At 51.1% G+C, this 18054-nt stretch overlaps 1 long non-coding RNA gene across 1 annotated transcript; it reads left to right on the top strand.

Annotated features, from left to right (window-relative positions):
• The first annotated feature begins 7964 nt into the window (after nt 1–7964).
• LOC137435431 (uncharacterized) lies at nt 7965–10500 on the top strand. Its single transcript, XR_013624456.1, has 2 exons — nt 7965–8048; nt 8140–10500. It is a non-coding gene; the product is annotated as an uncharacterized LOC137435431 (long non-coding RNA).
• Nucleotides 10501–18054: the final 7554 nt, after the last annotated feature.

Raw genomic sequence — 18054 nt, forward strand, 5'->3', positions numbered from 1 at the left:
TATTTACAGTATATTAAATATACTAGTGAGGTACCCGTGCTATGCACGGGTGGGAGGCCAGAAGCAAACAGGCAATGCAGATACTGCGAATGCTAAAGCATGAAACCAATAAATTCCACATTCCTGTAGCACATTCATTTGCACGTCAGACATGAACAGCAAGTTCGTGAAGGACTTACATGAAAAACGAACCCGTTCACATACAAACGTTCACGTGTAGAAACATCGATCCGTGGGTCCGTGGCGAATCTGCATATGGCGATCCGCGAGGTTCACGTTCAGAAAGTAGAAACCATCACGGCATTTCGTCATTCACAGATTATATTCTTTACAGTATAATACATATTATATTATATTATATATTATACAGTATATCATATATACAACTTTGTGGATAGATACTAAAACGAAATGAAGAAGGTTGTCGGAGCAAGCCACTAAATCATAGACAACTGTGAAGGAGACTTTTTATAACATGGAATGGCATTGCCTCTAGCACATCCTCGCTGTAAACAGCGATGTTTTGTTGTTCTTGGTGGCTGTTGTGACTACCATTCAGCACTTTACTACTTAAACTGTCGATCAAATAAATGCACCCATGTTTCCTTCTCAATCAGCATGCGCTCCAGGAACATCACCCTCAGTGGATAGTTATCCCTGTTAAATATCCCACGGTGTCTTTTGAAGAAGAGTAGGCGAGTTCATTTCGAATTCCAAACCCTGGCCCTATTCTACATTTTGGCCCAGACCCAAATTCGCTTCTTCAGTTGAACGTCAGGCCTATCCCACTCGTTCGTGAAGGACTTGGATAAATCTTACCTGTGAAATGAATCTCTTTACCTGCACTAAACATCGAACATGGCGTTTGATGATGATGATGGTTGAACATGTTGGTAAAATTCCTGCTTCCTGTGCAATCCCCAATACAGGTAATGGTTCAGTGTACATTGCAGAATGGCGTCACCAACCCGCCGGCCTGTCTACACCCCATGTCCGTATAATCCTCTCTGCTACGTTGTGTTTTTCTTCCTCATGAGCCTTGACTTGATTCAAAAGCAAAAACATGAGCCTTGACCTCGATGCAAAAACAAACTAGAACGGCACTCGGTAGAGAACATACCTCCACCAGGCTGAACAGTTTACGTTTTGTATCCCACAGACAGACCAGATCTGGATTCGGACCGAAACCAAAATCTAATCATTTCGTCCTCGTCACACACCCAACATGTCCACCAAATTTCGTCCGAATCCGTCCACAACTTTTTGAGATATCCTGTTCACAAATAAACACACACAGGTGTGAAAGCATAACCTCCACCACCTTCGGGGCAGAGGTAAAGATAAAGTCGCCTCTATAAATCAACAAAATAAATGTAATCTTCTGGTGTACAAGCCTGTTTTAAACACGCAGTGCCTTGTACACATCACAATGGGCTCATAATGCTCTCAATCCCTGTTCTCATGTCTGTCTATCAAATGACATCACTGGAGACAAATCATCTTGATGGGATAATATTTTTCGTTGATAACTTTCCAACTCATACGTCACTTCGGACAAAAGGCAAATATAATAATTGGAGAAATGTCACACCTTTATTTTATATTATTGTAGCGGTTACCGCTGGATGTACATAATCGCCTTGCACCGTCCAGAACACGGCCAGACGCGCCTCTCCCGGGCATGCCCGGACTCACTGTTCCCGGGCACGCCCGAACCTCCCGGGCACGCCCGGTCTCGTCTTTCCCGGGCATGCCCGCTCTCGCCTTTCCAGGGCTCGCCCAGAGCGTCCGGGCATGCCCGCTATCGCCTTTCCAGGGCTTGCCCAGAGCGTCCGGGCATGCCCGCTCTCGCCTTTCCAGGGCACGCCCAGAGCGTCCGGGCATGCCCGCTATCGCCTTTCCAGGGCACGCCCAGAGCGCCCGGGCACGCCCAGCCTCGACTTGCCAGGGCTCGCCCAGAGCGTCCGGGCATGCCCGCTATCGCCTTTCCAGGGCTCGCCCAGAGCGTCCGGGCATGCCCGCTATCGCCTTTCCAGGGCACGCCCAGAGCGTCCGGGCATGCCCGCTATCGCCTTTCCAGTGCTCGCCCAGAGCGCCCGGGCACGCCCAGCCTCGACTTGCCAGGCCGCAGCCAAACACGCCCGGGCAGGTCCAGACTCGCCTTTCCAAGGCTCGCCCTTGATACCCGGGCATGCCCGGTATAGCTTTTGCCGGGCAAACTTCCCGACATAAATGTGTATATATATTGCTGCCCGATAAACGGGCTTGTCAGAATACCTGAGCTGTTTTGTTTCAATAAAGCAACTCGGACGAATTCCGTCTTTGGTCGCGTCAATTCTTTCGACTCGCGTTGGAGCGCAGTTCCTTCATTGGTGACCTACCGACATGGATACGGCAGTGACGCTTAAACTGCCTACCTTCTGGGAGACTCACGCGGCTGTTTGGTTCGCCCAGGCGGACTCCCAGTTCGCCCTGCGAGGCATCACCGCGGACGACACCCGCTTCCACCATGTTGTGGCGGCGCTCGGTTCCACCACCGCGGCCCGCGCCTTGAGCATCCTCCAGCACCCGCCGGCTGCTGACAAATACGACGCGCTGAAGACGCTCCTCCTCGGCGCTTTCGCCCTCTCACCGGCAGCACGCGCACGGCGCCTGCTTGACCTGCCCGAGCTCGGCGACACGCGCCCGTCCGAGCGCATGGACTATATGCTCTCGTTGCTCGGCGAGCACTCTCCGGCATTCCTGTTCCGGGAGCTGTTCCTCCGTCAGCTGCCTAACCCGGTACGCCTCGCCCTGGCTGGCACGTTGATCACGGATTCCCGCGCCCTCGCCAGGGAAGCCGATAAGATCTCCTCGGCGGGCCAGCACATCGGCGCGGTTACCTGGAGCCCGCCGCCGTCCGAGGCGATGCCCACGACGCCCGAGCACCCTGCGCGGTTGGAGGCCGAACTGCCGGTGCAACTGGCGGCCGCCACGCCGCACCGCCCGCTTCCGACACGACGGCCGGGGCCTCCACCTGACCGGGCGTGGTGTTATTACCACGCCAGGTTCGGACACAAGGCTCGGACGTGCCGACCCCCGTGCACTTTCGGCAGGTCGGGAAACGGCCGTGCCGGCGTTCATTCCCAGCCATGAGCGCCGGCCACTCGGGCAACTTGCTGTTTATTCGGGACAAAGCGTCTGGACGGCGTTTCCTGTGCGACACCGGCGCCCAACTGAGCGTCATACCTGCCTCCGAGCAGGACAGGCTGGACGCAGTTTGCGGCCCCTCTTTGGTCGCTGCTAATGGCTCGGCCATACGCACTTTCGGCCCACGCGTCGTCACCCTCTGCTTCGGCAGCCAGCGCTTTCAATGGACTTTTGTTACCGCCAGCGTCCCCGTGGCTTTGCTGGGCGCCGATTTCCTCTGCGCGCACGGGCTGCTGGTCGACGTCAAACGACGTCGCCTTGTCCACGCCGAGACCTTCAGCTCCCTGGCGTGCACAATGAGCAGCTCCGCGCCGACCGAACTGGCGTGCGCCCTCCCGGCAACGAACGAGTTCGCTCGCCTGCTCGTGGAATTCCCGGCCCTCACGCGGCCGACGTTTTCGGCCGTCGCGGTGCGGCACGGGATCAAGCACCACATACCCACTACGGGCCCGCCGGTCTACGCCAGGGCCCGCCGCCTCGACCCAGCCAAGCTCGCCGTGGCAAAGGCCGAATTCGACGCGTTGGAGCACCTCGGCATCGTGCGGCGCTCCGATAGCGCGTGGGCCTCGCCACTGCACATCGTGCCAAAGCCGGGGGGTGGATGGCGCCCGTGTGGCGACTACCGCCGTCTCAATGACGCTACCACCCCCGACAGGTACCCGATCCCGCATATTCAGGACTTTTCCGCCCGTTTGGCGGGACGGGTCATCTTTTCGAAAATTGACCTGATACGGGGCTACCACCAGGTACCTGTCCGGGCGGCCGACGTCCCGAAGACGGCCGTCATCACGCCGTTCGGCCTGTTCGAATTTTTGCGGATGCCGTTTGGCCTCAAGAACGCGGCCCAGGCGTTCCAGCGCTTGATGGACGGCGTGCTGCGCGACCTGCCGTTTCTTTTCGTCTATCTGGACGACATCCTCGTCGCCAGCACGTCCCGCGCCGAGCACCTCCTCCACCTCCGAACACTGTTCGGTCGCCTCAGCGAGCACGGCTTAATTGTCAACCCGGTCAAATGCCACTTCGGCGCGACGACCGTTGACTTTTTGGGCCACCGCATCACCAAGACCGGGGCCGTGCCGCTGCCGACCAAGGTCGAGGCCATCACCACGTTCCCGCGTCCCCGTTCCATCAAGGCCCTCCAAGAGTTCCTCGGCATGGTGAATTTTTATCACCGATTCGTGCCCCGCGCTGCTCAGCTCATGCGGCCCCTTTACGAGGCCCTCCGGGGCAAGCCGGCCAAGCATGACATTGTTTGGTCCGCGGCCATGGACGCGGCCTTCGCCAGTGCCAAACGGGCCCTCGCCGACGCAACGCTGCTGGCTCACCCGGTGCTCAACGCGCCCATCGCCCTCACTACGGACGCCTCCAACTACGCGGTGGGCGCCGTCCATGAGCAATGGGTGGACGGGGTTTGGCAGCCACTCGCTTTTTTCAGCCGGCAACTCCGGCCGAACGAGTTAAACTACAGCACGTTCAACCGCGAGCTGCTCGGGCTATTCCTGGCCGTTCGCCATTTCCGACACCTCCTGGAGGGCCGCCCGTTCACGGCTTTCGTCGACCACAAGCCGTTGGTCTACGCAATGGCTAAGGTCATGGAGCCGTGGTCGGCCCGCCAGCAGCGCCACCTCTCCGCCGTGTCGGAGTTCACCACGGACATCCAGCACGTCGCCGGCAAAGACAACGCCATGGCCGACTGCCTTTCGCGGGCCAGCGCGAACGCGGTCCACCTCGGCGTGGACTTCACGCTCATGGCGGCCGACCAGACCACCGACGCCTCGGTGCAGGCACTCCGCGTGGCGGACACGGGCCTCCGCCTGGCCGACATCCCCTTCGCGGGCACCGTCCTGCTCTGCGACGTCTCCCAGGGCCAGCCTCGCCCCATCGTGCCCATTTCCTGGCAGCGCCGCATCTTCGCCTCCATCCACGGCCTTTCTCACCCGGGCCGGAAAGCTTCTCAGAAGCTGGTGTCGGCGCGTTTCGTCTGGCACGGCCTTCGACGAAACATCCGCGACTGGGCCAACGCCTGCACGGCCTGCCAGCGAGCCAAGGTCCACCGCCACACCCAGGCCCCGCTGGCACCTTTCGCCGTGCCTGAACGGCGTTTCGACCACGTCCACGTGGACCTGGTGTGTCCCCTGCCCCCCTCGCAGGGGTTCACCCACCTGCTCACCATGGTGGACAGGACCACCAGGTGGCCGGAGGCCGTGCCCCTCACCTCCACCACCACCGCCGACGTGGCGCAGGCGTTCATCGCCACCTGGGTCGCGCGCTTCGGCGCACCAGCGGACATCTCATCCGACCGCGGCCCACAGTTCACGTCTGAGCTTTGGGGCGCGGTCGCCCGTTCGTTGGGGGTCATGCTGCACCGCACCATGGCCTACCACCCCCAAGCCAATGGGTTGTGCGAGCGGTTTCACCGCTCCATGAAGGCCGCACTCATGGCCGGCCTTCAGGACGACGGTTGGGCCGACCAGCTGCCGTGGGTCCTTTTGGGCCTTCGCACGGCCCCCAAGGAAGACCTCCAGGCGTCCGCCGCCGAGCTCGTCTACGGCCAGCCACTCCGCGTCCCGGGCGAATTCGTGCCTGACGCTACCAGTCCCTGGTCCGCCGCTCGCCAGCGCTCGGACCTCCAGGAGGCCGCCCGACGATTTGCCCCCGTGCCGACGTCCCGCCACGGTGGCCCCCAGTCCTACATCCCCCCGGCGCTTCGCACAGCGGAGTACGTCTTTGTGCGTCATGACGCGCACCGGGGGCCACTCCGGCCGCCGTACGACGGGCCCTTCCGGGTCCTGCGACGGGGCGACAAGTCTTTCATCGTCGACTTCGGCGGCCGGCCGGACCGGATTTCTGTGGACCGCCTCAAACCGGCGCACATGGACGTCGACCGACCACCACGGTTGGCCCTTCCCTCCGCGGCGAGGCCGCCCCCCGTCCACAGTTCCCCCCGCTCGACCACCCACCACCACGTCAGACCCCTCCCCACGACCCTCCAGGGGTCGCTTTGGCCGGGTCATCCGGACCCCCCTTAAATTGACCCTGCCGGTGCAGGTCGATTCTGGAGGGGCGTGTGTAGCGGTTACCGCTGGATGTACATAATCGCCTTGCACCGGCCAGAACACGGCCAGACGCGCCTCTCCCGGGCATGCCCGGACTCACTGTTCCCGGGCACGCCCGAACCTCCCGGGCACGCCCGGTCTCGTCTTTCCCGGGCATGCCCGCTCTCGCCTTTCCAGGGCTCGCCCAGAGCGTCCGGGCATGCCCGCTATCGCCTTTCCAGGGCTCGCCCAGAGCGTCCGGGCATGCCCGCTATCGCCTTTCCAGGGCACGCCCAGAGCGTCCGGGCATGCCCGCTATCGCCTTTCCAGTGCTCGCCCAGAGCGCCCGGGCACGCCAAGCCTCGACTTGACAGGCCGCAGCCAAACACGCCCGGGCAGGTCCAGACTCGCCTTTCCAAGGCTCGCCCTTGATACCCAGGCATGCCCGGTATAGCTTTTGCCGGGCAAACTTCCCGACATAAATGTGTATATATATTGCTGCCCGATAAACGGGCTTGTCAGAATACCTGAGCTGTTTTGTTTCAATAAAGCAACTCAGACGAATTCCGTCTTTGGTCGCGTCAATTCTTTCGACTCGCGTTGGAGCGCAGTTCCTTCATTATCATGATATTACTTTTAGAAATCACGGAACTTTGTGAAACTGTTGTCTACGCCCGATCTTTTGTCTTGAGTCTGGCTCAGATCGTGCGTGCCCTTTAACACTACTTTCCTGTCATTCTGTTTTGTCAACAAGGCAGAGTGATCCATGCTAATAATAAATACCTTGTGAAAAGAGGCCCGTTTACCTGTATTTCTTATGTTATTTTGTTAACAGGTTGATATTATCCTATTCAATCGCTGAAGAAGAAGAAGACCACTCCTTTTTGCATCTTCAGATGCATATGGCTGCCGAAGCAGGATACTCGAATGGCTCATTCATCCCAGCAAGCTGGTACGTACTCATTTTGCCGACCTCGGAAGAATTACAGCCTGAGTCAACCACTTGGTGTTAATTCAACAGTATGACAGGGGCTTGAACTCGGGACCCTGAGATCTCAATCCAGAAACCTTAACCCGAACCCGAACCCGAACCCTAACCCTAACTCTAACCCTAACAACTAACCCTAACCTAAACCCGAACCCTAACCCTAACCCTAACCCTAACAACTTACCCAAACCCAAACCCAAACCCAAACCCAAACCCTAACCCTAACAACTAACCCTAACCCTAACCCTAACCCTAACCCTAACAACCTTAACCGTTAAGCTAACATCAGGCGTTGTTCACCAACTAAACCACACGTAAATTCTCATTGGTCGTAACATTGGATGAGCCGGTAGGATGCGTTATGAAGGTATGTGTATCTGCCACCATTCATGTTTCTGGGTGCAGGAAAAACCTCAACAACAATTATTGCAGATATTTTGCTTGATTATGTACCTGCGCCACCGAAAGTGGGCGGACGTTATGTGTTCATCCCTGTCTGTTTGTTTGTTTGTTTGTTTGTGACCAGGATATCTCGAAAAGTTTTCGACAGATTTTTTGACTGGCGTTTTCATGGGAATCTTTCACGGATCGAATTGTCCTTGAATAAAATGTGTTCCTCTCCCTCGTGCAAGTTGCTGAATTGTTTTGAAATCTGGTGTTTACAAGTAGCTTTGATGCAGAGTGTATGTCAGTGCATCTGCTTTGTTTTGGGGCAGATAATGAGGAAATCCTTTTCTGGACGCACAGGAACCGTATCAGCACCGACGGTGGTATCACCTGGCCTCCCTTGCGTGCACTGCTCGCTGACCCTCACAAGGTCGGAAAAGGAAGCGGAGGTGAATGACCAGACACCCCTGAACCCCAAATTCACCCCGTCGGGCGGTCCCGGTGTGAACTCCCATCTCGTTCCGGTGAACCTCCCCACAGCGCGTGCAGGTCCTCCTGGGTGTGCTTGCCGCACATTGTGTCCCGAATCCCTGTTTTGCCTCAGTTGTCGCAGACGGAAGGGAAAGTGTCCACACGTGATCGGCCGAAGAATGCAGCTTCCTCCCAGCCTCCAGTCCTTTCGCCCATTCATTACACTTTGTTATGATGCTTGCCAGCACGGGACTACTGCCCCACCATTGTCCAGCCACCTTCGGTCACTTCCTCCTATTTGACCCCCATAGGTCTCCTCAAAGATTGCGGCTCTGCTATCACTGTGGCATGCAACCCCGCGATCCTCTTCCCGACCTTCAACGTTTCGCCTTTGTTGTTCACATGGAGTCTGGATTGGGAGTGGGGCAGAGTGGGAGTTAAATGAAGAGAATGAAAAGCGCAGCTCGGCTGTGCAACTAAGCAAAGTCCTGGGGAGTGAGCTAGTTGACTTTGTGTGGATGCGCAAGGGAGTTGGGAGTAGGTAATAGAGAGTGGGAGTGGGTCGTGACCGCTCAGTCCTGATGTCTTGATAGCCGCGGGAAAATAGGAGGCAGACGAGCCAGGTATGCCGGGTGCCTTCTGGAGGACTTTGGCTCCATCAAAATGCGTGTCGCAGAAAGTGTTGGGGAATTTAGTTGTTGCCTCAACGGGCAATCAACATGCGTTTACTCATGATTTCGAGTTTCGGACATGGTAAAATTAGACAAGTAAAATTCACACGCAACTTCCTGGCCGCAGGAGGGCTGAGACCTTTGCCTACCTTTTTACTGTGTCTCTTGTGTTTCCAGCTATTATGAAGGGTACCTGAAATTGCAATTTGCCCATGCAACTATTGAGTTAATTTTTTAAAAGAAACCATACGAACATCCCAAGGTACGGGTGCACGGCATATACCTACCCACACAATCTATCATGCGCACACTCGACGCTGATTTGCGGACACACCTGACGCAGCCGCATTCTGCCAGCTTGGACATAATTTATCCGAGGCACTTCACGCTGCCACTCTCTTTTAAGGGATCTCTCTTACCGACTTGTATGAAAATCTGTGGCGTGTCAATAACGCGGCAGCGGCGTGACCTTGTACAAAGCGAGTGACACCTGCTGCCTGGCAAGAAATCGAAGAGCATCTGGGCTTTGAAATGTAAGGAGCACTTGATTCAATAGAGGCACGCCGAGTTGCCCAAAGGACCTTGAAACATCGAGAATGAATCACCTTGGTGCTTCCAGGCCACTTTGAAGCATCTCTCTGTGCCGGCGAGGTGCGCTTGCAATGCTATGTCGATGCGCCTAATGGTTAAGGGAGCATGCTTAGACGTCACGGGGTAGTGTGATGTAATATTACTGAATTGTGTGTATATACATACATACATATATATATATATTGGATTTGATGTCCCACAGCCTACCCTTTACAGGGCATTGGTGCTGCTGAAGCAGTTTATTGGCAAGGGGTATACTAGGTTGTTTGCCATTGCCTTCCCATATATATATCATTCACAATACCCATGACCACTCCAAGCGAACCTATTCCTTTCCACATCATTAGAACATCCAGATGTCTTTACTGTCTACTGGGATCTGGTATCTTTCACTATCAATCTAGATCTCTTACATACCCTGCTCTGTTGTTGATTAAAAGTGAGAACAAACATTTAAAGCTTCACATTTTTAGTTGCTTTCTGGAAAGTGCACATTAGATTGAGGAACCAGGGACTATCCAGTTCAACAGATGCAAAACAGAGCCAAGAAGGATTATGTAAAGACGAGCAAAGACCCCGTCCTTACAGATGTGTTAATAACTCCAGAATTATGGCGGATTACATTTAATACCAACTCTCACCAGGAGTGGCGCTATACGGTGCACATTTACAGAGAGAGAATTGGGGCCCTCCCTCACCCTGAAACACCCAGGATATGAATTTTTTATATATATATATATATACTGCCTAAAAACCTCCTGTCCACCTGCTGAGTACAACCACCAATTTTCGACTCATTGTATCCAGCAGTTCAGGAGTGCATCAAAGTCAAACAAACAAACAGAGAAGTAGAATCAACCCAAACTGTGAAAGAGAGGATATGAGGCGTTGACCCGGAAGCGCATTAGAAAACTGTTTTCACAACTACTATTTATCCATACAATGCCAAATCACACTGGATATGAACCATAATGAGCGTCTGACACTTTTTCCCCACCTTTTCACCAGCATGTGATGATGCGTTAATGGTTGTGATGGGATTATAAGTATGGTAGTGCTGTGTGGATTTGCATAGGCCTGAGGAAGCCCATAGGTCACTCTTTGGTCTTTTACCCAAACATGAAATATTAACCCAAACATGAATAAACATGAAACAAGTCAGCTCTTATTTTATTTTTGTCTGAATTGTGTGTTCCTTACATGACTGTTGTTGAGTTCAGCAAAAAATCTTTTGTCTCTTTTTAGGTCGATATTTTTACTCTTTTTACTTTAAAAAATTATTTTTACATCTTACTTTTTACATCTTTTAACTCTTTTCAATTTCTCATTTTACATCTCTTTCTCTAAAAAAAACAACAACTCTTTTTGCATGCAATTTTTAGTTTTCATACTATTAACCTGTTTGTTTGCCATTTCGGATATGTTTAAATCAATCAAGAACATGCAAAACTTCTGCAGATATTATTACTGCCTTTTTTGGGAAACAGCTATGCTGCTTAAGTAGTGCAATCATGGCCTGATAGGACAGCTCAGAGGTGATGTACTCACCTTTGAAATGTAGTGCCTGGGTTTGATTCCAGGCTGAAATATAATAATAAATTGTGATTCTGGTCCTTTTCAGGCAATACATTGCATCAATATGTGTGCCATCCTTCAGAGGAGTGCTATGGACCCATGAGGTTCTTTTGTGAATATAAACTTTTGAGTGCAATGCCTTCTCAAAAGTGTTGGTCATTGTATGTCGGGTACCTGGTCAAATTCCAAATTCCTGCACAAATTTGCAAGGGCACTCAGTCTGAAGCACATCCGCAACTCACTGTTGATGCAACCAGCAGGCCAAAATAGTAAATGAATCCCAGTCGAATTGCACTCGCTTGAAGTGCCACGTGGAAAGGAGTGCACTGGGCAGCTCGCCATTGCCAACTCATTGTGGTCAGCATTTGAACGTGCAATCACGAGATTACAATGCATAAGCTCAGCTCGTTCGCCAATCTAAAATTCACAGATATGTGATCGGCCTAAATATAAAAATATACAAATAGTGATCAGGCTCGAAGAGCAAATATTTTTACAAAAATTAAACAAGAAAGGCATCACATCATGAGAAATCTACACTGATATATATAGAGCAATCATTATGCGACTCCATACCATCAGTGGTGAACCGCCATTAAGGTATCCCATCCAGCTATCGCTGTACCTTAATGGGAGTGATAAGCACCGCCTGCCACACAGTGCATTGCCTCTGGTATCCACTCATGATATGGAGTCGCCTGGATGCGGTTGGGAGTAACCAATCAGAATCTATCATTTCAGTTCTCCAACCTAATGAGCGCATGCCGTGACGTCACCGCCACGTATGTATGCCTTACCTGCCAAGCTCCGGAGAAGCCATCTAACAGCACGTCATCATTTAGATATTGTTCAAATACTATCACAAGTGCATACAAAACCCACAGTTACCGACCTGGTTTCGCCCTTGTTGGGGCTTCTTCAGGGCAACGCAGTGAGGCCTGCAGACACTTGTGAATCTGAAAACCTTTCAGTTATAAACCAGTCATTATGCGACTCCATACCATCAGTGGTGAACCGCCATTAAGGTATCCCATCCAGCTATCGCTGTACCTTAATGGGAGCGACAAGGACCGCCTGCCACATGGTACAATACCTCCAAGGGTTACTCCCAACCGCATCCAGGCGACTCCATATAATGAGTGGATACCAGAGGTTGTTCCAGGTATCATTCTTCAAAATGTGCCCAGAGTTTCTGGACTACCCTCCCTCCCTCCTTCGGTATGATAGACCTGAGCCTCATCCTGGAGGTGGGGTTGCTGTCTTTATCAAAAACTCTCTTCCTCACGCTCCCTCTCTCCACCAAAAACACTGCCCTCTCTCCACCTCACCCCAAAGAGTACCTCTGGCGATGGCCTCCCCTTCGCTCCCACCTTTTGTTCAAATGTGCATTGTACCGTCCAACAAACAGTGATGACTCCATCTATATCTCGCTGTCTGATAACATGGACCAACTTCTATCTACTCATCCCAACTCTCTCTTCCTCATATGTGGTGATTTCAACTGTCATCATGCCAGCTGGCTGGGTGTGCGTACCTCTCACTCCAGCCATGGCACTTCAGGAAAGGATTTTTGCGACAAACTGGAACTGACACAATCTATCAATTTCCCAACCCGGATCTCAGTCAACGGAGCATCTTCTCTTCCAGACTTGGTTATGACAAAGTTCCCTGAAAATGTCTGCTGCTCTTCTTCTGCTCCAATCGGTTCATCTGACCATATGCTTGTTAAAGTGGACATCTCTCCTCAGCATCGACGAGTCTGGCATTTCACTCAGGCCCACTGGCACGGTCTTCAAGCAGCCAACAATCATCTGGACTGGTCTCCAATCTCCACTGCCTCTGGCATGAACTCATCCTGGGAATTCTTCCAAAGTAAATTGCTCTCTCTCTCATGCACAGATTTATCCCATCTCGTCTTCAGTTGTCTTATCCTTCCTCCCGTCCATGGTACACAGAATCTTGTGGTGAGGCAGTGGCTCTGAAACAACTTGCCTTCGCGTCCGGGAGGCAAATCCAACGGAAGGCAATCTCATTTCCTTTCACAAATCCCGGAACAAGTGTGTGTCTACCCTCATGAGAACCAGGAAACACTATCCACTCTCAAAGCTTAACTCCCAAACCTGTCTCCCTCTTTCAAATCCTGGTGGGGTCTGGTCAAATCTGTTTCTGGTGTTTGTTTCCCCTCCATCCCCTCCCTTACCTTAAACAGCTACACAGCTGACTCCACACGTGATAAAGCTGAATGCCACAACTCTGTGTTTGCCTCAAAATCTTGTGTCCCAAACCCATCTCTCTCTGCACCTACCTTACCCAGTCATACCCAGCTGATCCTGGACTCTGTGTCCTTCTCTCCTGACACGGTGGAGAAGTTTCTGTCAAACCTCGACTCTGATTCTGCAACTCATCAGCTCACGGGTCCTAAAATCCTGCTGTGCCGCTCTTTCACACACTCTCTGTTCTCTTCACCCTCTCTTTTGCTCAAGGTCATCTGTCTTCAGCTTGGAAATCAGCCAACATTACCACTTTACACAAAAAAGGTGCAAAACAAGATCCTTGTAACTACAGAACAATCAGCCTGCTCCCAATTATCAGCAAAGTCATGAAATTCATCATTGCTTCGGATTTCAAATCCTTCTTCTTCTCCAGTGGCTTGATCTCTGATCATCAATTTCGTTTCAGTCCAGGTAACTCTACTCTGGCATGCTGCTTCTGCTGTCTCAACAATGGATGGAGGTCCTCAATGCCAAACAGGAAATCAGAGCTGTCTCCATTGACATATCACGTGCCTTTGATACGGTCGAGCACCCCGCTCTGCTCACCAAACATTTTCTCCGATGGTATCCATGGAAATGTCCGTGCATGGCTTGCGGCCTTCCTCTCTGGTCAGAGTCAACGTGTGGCCCTGAATGGATTTCTCTCATCTCCTCCTTCCTGTTCAGGCTGGAGTTCCCCAAGGCAGTGTTCTGGGCCCTGTGCTTTTTCTGGTCTTCATCAATGATCTCTCCGACTCTCTGGAAAATCCTCTCTATCTCTTTGCTGATGACTCCACTCTCTGCCGCTCCATTCCTCATATCTCAGATCGGCAGTCTGCAGCCTCCTCACTCTCTGCAAACCTGGACAAAATCACAGACTGGTCAAACAAGTGGAACACGTCTTTCAATCCTGACAAATCTCACACTCTTAATATGTCTCTTTGTCTTACTATGTCTTACTATGTCTTACTATTTCTTACTATGTTTTACTATGAAAAGACAGACTGGACAACCCTCCCATCTACTTTCTGAACAATCCTCTCCAAGAAGTTCTGTCACTCAAGCTTTTGGGTCTCGCTATCTGCCATGATCTTTCCTGGGAAAACCACATTTTCAAGCTGGCCACCAAAGCCAGTCGCCGACTGGGCATCCTCCATCGTGCGAAGTCCTTCCTTGGCACACCTGAGCTCCTCACCACATACAAAGCTTTCATCCGTATCTCAATGGCATACTGCTCTCCCCTCTGGGCTTGTGCTCCTGCCTCACACCTAGTTCGGTTTCAAGAATTTGAAACCAAAGCTTTCAGAATCATTGGAATCTCCCACGATGAAGCTAACTCTGAGGGCCTTTCACTCACTCACCACAGGCAGGTAGGTGGTCTTTCTGTCTTCTACCGACTCCTCTCCGGCCTCGCTCCCCCTGCTCTGTCTGTGCTCTGTCCCCCAAATATTCCTGGAGGACGCACAAGATCTGCCAGCAACCCTCTTCTGGTGAAACTGCCAAAATCAAGACTTTCTGCTCACCTTCACTCTTTCAATCCGCTTTTCTCCGACCTCTGGAACAAACTCCCTCACTCTCTTCAATCCCACTCCTCCCTCCAGGTCTTTAAAACAGCTGTTCACCACCATCTCTTATCTTCTCCCATCCAAAACCTTGATCTTCCCGGACCCATGACCACATCACCCCCGTCCTTTACAAGCTTCACTGGCTCCCCATCCCCCAGAGAATCCAGTACAAAATCCTCCTCTTGACCTACAAAGCCCTCCATACCTGGCCCCATCCTACCTGACTGACCTCCTCTCCAGACACACTCCCACCCACAACCTCCGCCCTACTGGTACCAACCTCCTGACCCCCTCCCCCCCCCCCCCCCCATGCGGACCAAATTCAGATCCTGGGGGGACAGGGCCTTCTCCATCGCTGCTCCCACCCTCTGGAACTCACTACCTCACGCCATCAGAGACTCCTCCTCACTCACCACATTCAAAACATCACTCAAGACCCACCTGTTCAACACTAGATTCAACATTTAACCCACAGCATTTAACCCCTGACTATCTCTTCTCCTTCTCCTTCCTTTTGCTTTGATTATTTACCTGTTGATTTTTGTCTTTTTGCACTTGTTTTTTTGTACTCTGTCAAAGCGTCTTTGGGCTTCTTGAAAAGCGCTATATAAAATAAATGTATTATTATTATTATTATTATCATCTTTTCTACCCCCGTTAATTCAACCCAGATCCACTTATTTGAAATACCAACTTCTCTCCTGGAAGTCCTAGCAGTGTCCATGTGTTTTATACCTCTCCCACCCCCCCCCCCCCCATTCCCATGCCTCTTCCTCGCAAAAACCCATTCCCTCCCACAGATCTTCCGATGTCCCTGTTCTCTACTGTTGTACTTGTGTGCGTGCTTCCCTCTCTCTCCCCATCTTGTCTCCTGCTCACTTTATTATATGTTTTTTTTGTGTCCGTTAGGTTTTTTTGTGATTAATGTTAGCTCTTACACGAGCCTCGATCTTGCATACAAAAAAAACAAAAAAAACCCCCCCTATATATATAATTATATATATATATATATATATATATATATATATATATATATATATATATATATATATATAATATATATATATATATATATATATATATATATGTATATATATATACTGTATATACATATATATATATATATATATACTGTATATATATATATATATATATATAGTGTGTATATATATATACATATATATATATATATATATATATATATATATATACATATATATATATATATATATATATATATATATATATATATATATATATATATATACACATACATACATACATACATACATACATACATACATATATATATATATATTGTTGCGGATCTCGAGCTGGTCGACGTACTGAGGGGTATTAAGCCCTGCTCCCCCTCGAGCTTCGAGTCCACGAGGCCGCCCCCACGCTGTATTCGTGGAGGACGGATTGCTGGGCAATTCCAGCCGCCGAACCCACAGCTAACGCTTGGAAGGGTTTCCGGTCACAACCCGAGTACCTTCAACACGCGCCGCCGTGAGAACGGGGGCTGAACCTCACACGAGTCACACGGGTATGGTACGCCCGAGCGGTTTGTGTGTCGCGTAACTCGTGCCGTTAATCACTATCAACCCGATCGAGCGGTTTTAACTCGTGCAATGCCAGGCCAATGGTGAAGGGACGAAAATGGCCAAGTTGGAAACAAACCACAGGATTTATTCACAAATGTACAATGGTGATAGAAAAGGGACACAGAGGAGAACCTTAACAACCTTACTTACGTTACCCAGACAAGGGCCCTCAGACTCGTTCGGGGAAGGGGAGGAAGAGGGGAATGCACACAAAGTGCGGCCGCTTGGTGCAGTTCCCTGGAGGGCTCGTTGGGCGGGTCCCCCCGAGGATGTTCGCGGCAGGGACGTCGAGCTCAGTCGTGCACATGACGGGAATCCACGCAGCATGTCCCGAAGGCAGCGAGGCAAGGCGCACGTGCAGGGAGTCCAGGCAGAGGTCGTCAGGGTCCAGGGCCAGAGAGCAGAGAGCGAATCCAGAGAGCGTCCAGAGTCCAGAGAACGTCCAGCCTGCGAATCCCGAGAGAGTTCTGGGTTCCGGGTTGGGTTTTATAGCCCCCGGAGCCCCACTAAAATGTTCCACGGGCCACCACTGGCCGCCGGGGAGTCACCTCTCGTGACAGCCCCTTATCAGTCACTCCCCTTAGCTCTCATTGGCCGCCGTTATTGGCCACTCCCTTTTAGCTCCCATTGGCTGTTTCTGAGTGGACACTCCCTTTAGCTCCCATTGGGTGTTTGCTGCTTACCAGCCACGCCCTCCAGCTCCTCCCTCGGGCCTCCTAGACTTGTCATAGGCCCATCACATGGCATTCCAGGCTTCAATGAGGCTTACCCTTACTCTACCTGCCTCTACGCATACTAACACTGGGAAGGAGACTATACTTCACATTTAATAAGAAATAACTGACTAAGCGAGGCAACATGTTGTAGTGCAACTAACTATAGGGGGGTTGCCTTTATTTACAAAACCACAACAATATATATACAGTCACGTGAAAAAGTAAGTACACCCCATGTAAAGTTTTGACTTTTTCAACATATTTAAACATACAGCTATTTGATCTTCATTTCAACAATATTGATAGATAAAGGTGATATAAAATAACAAATATCATGAAACATTTACATTTTGTAGTCCATTGTATAATTTAAATAAACGTAAATGCAAATTTCGCATGTGGAAAAAGTAAGTACACCCAAGGCTGTAATAGGTGGTTTTGCCCCCTGTGGCAGAAACAACCTCAAGTAGGCTTTTCTTATAACTGTCTTTATGTCTCTGACATCGACTGGGAGAAATTTTTGTCCACTCCACCATACAGAATTCTTTCAGCTGTGCGATGTTTGAGGGGTTTCCTGCATGCACAGCTCGTTTCAAATCCCCCTACAACATCTTGATGGGATTTAGATCCGGGCTTTGACTTGGCCATTCAAGAACCCTCCATTTCTTTCTTTTCAGCCATTCCTTGGTGGATTTACTGGTATGTTTAGGGTCATTGTCATGTTGCAAGGTCCACCTTCGGTTGAGCTTCAACCTTCCGACAGATGTCCTCACATTATCCTCAAGCACCCTCTCATACAATGAAGAATTCATATTGGATTCTATGATGGTGAGCTGCCCAGGCCCTGATGCAGCCAAGCTGCCCCAAACCATAATATTTCCACCACCATGTTTTACAGTTGGTATCAGGTTCTTGTGGTCAAATTCTGTCTTTGGTTTTCGCCAAACATGTCTTCTGGTACTCTGGCCAAATAGCTCTACCTTTGACTCATCTGTCCAGAGCACATT

Source organism: Myxine glutinosa, chromosome 9 (assembly GCF_964187855.1).
Source record: "Myxine glutinosa chromosome 9, kmMyxGlut1.1, whole genome shotgun sequence".
Classification (NCBI taxonomy): Eukaryota; Metazoa; Chordata; class Myxini; order Myxiniformes; family Myxinidae; genus Myxine; species Myxine glutinosa.